The 2,500-nt window shown below is 37.5% G+C and overlaps 1 protein-coding gene across 4 annotated transcripts in view; it reads left to right on the top strand.

The window, feature by feature from the left end:
• The window catches only part of pigg (phosphatidylinositol glycan anchor biosynthesis class G (EMM blood group)), a 132,623-nt gene that overhangs the window by 114,142 nt on the left and 15,981 nt on the right, over positions 1-2,500 (top strand). The gene's annotated exons all lie outside the window — the stretch shown is intronic.

Below are 2,500 nucleotides of genomic sequence, written 5' to 3'. Positions count from 1 at the left end.
GCGTCTCCAGCTACAAGATGCTCCCGATTTAACATAGTTCAACTACATTCAGTCATGATGCCCTTTAGAAAAACTACACTTCAACTTACACAAAGTGCATCGAAGCTGGTTAAGAGGACGGCATGCGGCGTGTTAAACCAGATCAGATCACCATAATTGGATTATGTAATTTAATGCAAGCAGTATTTTTGTTTCAAGAACAATTTTGCATGAATAAATCTAGGATCACAGCATTAAACTGAACAGATATAGGGGAGAGCGGGACAGCCTAACACTTTTTGACTCTTAAAGGATAATTCCGGTATTTAACACCTTGAGTCTATATTGTAGTTTGTTTTGGATGAACAAGAGTGGTGGACAAAATTTTTTTGACAATGGTTCCTCTCTCGAGTTTTTGACTATATAAGAATTGGCCATGGACCCATTTAATATTGGAGTCAATGGGCATGTCCGAAAATGTAAAACAGCCAATAATGTTCGTTTACAAAACTGTTAAACTCACAGAGTGGTTAGTGGTGTTCGTTGATGTTCCAGAAACAAAAAGTGTTGCGAAATACAGTTTCTGTCGTGTTTTATTCGTCATTTTGTAAAATCCCATTGAATTTTGTTGAAGGACTGAGTGCTCGTTAATATAAATGCGCTACCGGGAACGGAAAGGGGGCTGTTTACATTTGGCCGATGTAGTCTTTTTGCTCGCTTCCGTTTCTCATAAGGCTAGTGAGCAGAGCAACTGTGCTCCGGGAGAGTAAGCCAAATAAACAAACAAAACCTTGAAAATATTGAAAGACGTGACCACTGACCAGTGCAATATGAAGTTGAACTCGACTGTGACCGTGAGTGTCCCGCGAGACATAAACATCGGTTATCGCCATCAAGTGGTCGGGAGTGTGCTAACGCTTCAGATTCAAATATTGAGCGGAAGTTACACGGTTGTGAAGTGTCTGAAAAAATAGTTCCACTATAGCAAAATAAACGGATTGGAATCATATATTGCGACGATATATTGTTTATAATCATAAACGAACACCACTAACCACTCGGTGAGTTTAACAGTTTTGTAAACGAACATTATTGGCTGTTTTAATGACATTTTCGGACATGCACATTGACTCCAATGTTAAATGGGTCCATGGCCAATTCTTATATAGTCAAAAACTCGAGAGAGGAACCATTGTCAAAAAAATGTTGTCCACCACTCTTGTTCATCCAAAACAAACTACAATATAGACTCAAGGTGTTAAATACCGGAATTATCCTTTAAGAGTATAAGAGTATTTATGTTTCCCCATGTTAATTTCACACGTCTAATACAATTATGTGGTTTTGTTTTATTAATACAGTGTATACCTCTTTCTTGATATACCCCCGAAAGAATGGAAGTGAAGTGTGACAACATGCCCCATAGGTAGAGTACATTGTAACATGACCATGTGACGGCTTAAAAATAACAAGGTCACATGAGACACATCTTCTAACCGTATACACACTCACTGTAAACCCTAACGCTTAAAATAGTTAATTGGTTTGAGTCGGACAAACTTAAATTAAACTAATTAGTTCAGTCAAATGAACTTTTACGAGTATTTAGGACTTTCTTTTTCTTTCAAGTTCACAGAACTGATATATTTTAAGTAAACTGAACTGTTTCATTGTTTTGAGTTTAATGAAATTATTTCTTTTAATTTAGACGAACTTAAGTTTCACTGAAACGGCTGGGATGTCTATTTCCCTGCATGCTTTGCAGATGTCACTCGAAAGGGAGAGTAAATGCTAAAGTTAAGTGTAATATAATGTTTTGTGTGTGCCAGATTAATGCTAAGAGGGAGATTTAGTTGTAATTAATGTTTTGTTATGCTAATTTAGAAGAATTTCTGTTAATGTTGGTTTTAGGATATCACCATCATGGTGACGAGTGGAGCATGATCTTGATCTGAGAGCAAATAAACCTTTATATAGTTGCACTCACACAGCAAGTGATTCTGTATAACACACTATTGTTAATATGTTAGCAAATTAGTATGTTAGCAGATTAGCTTGTTAAGGCTAACTAAGTTTATACTAGAGATGTTCCGATACCCTTTTCCCTTCCCGATTCCGACCTGGTACCTGATAAACAAAGACACTAAAATTAGCGTAGATGCCATTCTTCTTATGATGTAACGAGTACATCAGGATTTAAGGGAAGTGTTCCCAGTTCCGGCTGTTCTAAACTATGCAGCCTAACATTGAGTTATAGAAGTCTATAATGTGTTATGTGAATGCTAGGCCGAAGAGATGTGTGTTTAATCTAGATTTGAACTGACAGAGTGTGTCTGCTTCCCGGACAATGTTAGGAAGACTGTCCCAGAGTTTTGGTGCTAAATAGGAGAAGGATCTACCGCCAGCAGTCGATTCTGATATTCTAGGTATTATTAACTGGCCGTAGTTTTGAGATCGCAGTAGACGTGAAGGACTATAATAAGTTAAGAGCTCGCTCAAGTACTGCGGAGCTAAACCATTT

Source organism: Phoxinus phoxinus, assembly GCF_949152265.1.
Source record: "Phoxinus phoxinus genome assembly, chromosome: 12".
Classification (NCBI taxonomy): domain Eukaryota; kingdom Metazoa; phylum Chordata; class Actinopteri; order Cypriniformes; family Leuciscidae; genus Phoxinus; species Phoxinus phoxinus.
The sequence above is the reverse complement of the archived record's forward strand: the minus strand, read 5'-3'. Positions and strand labels throughout refer to the sequence as shown.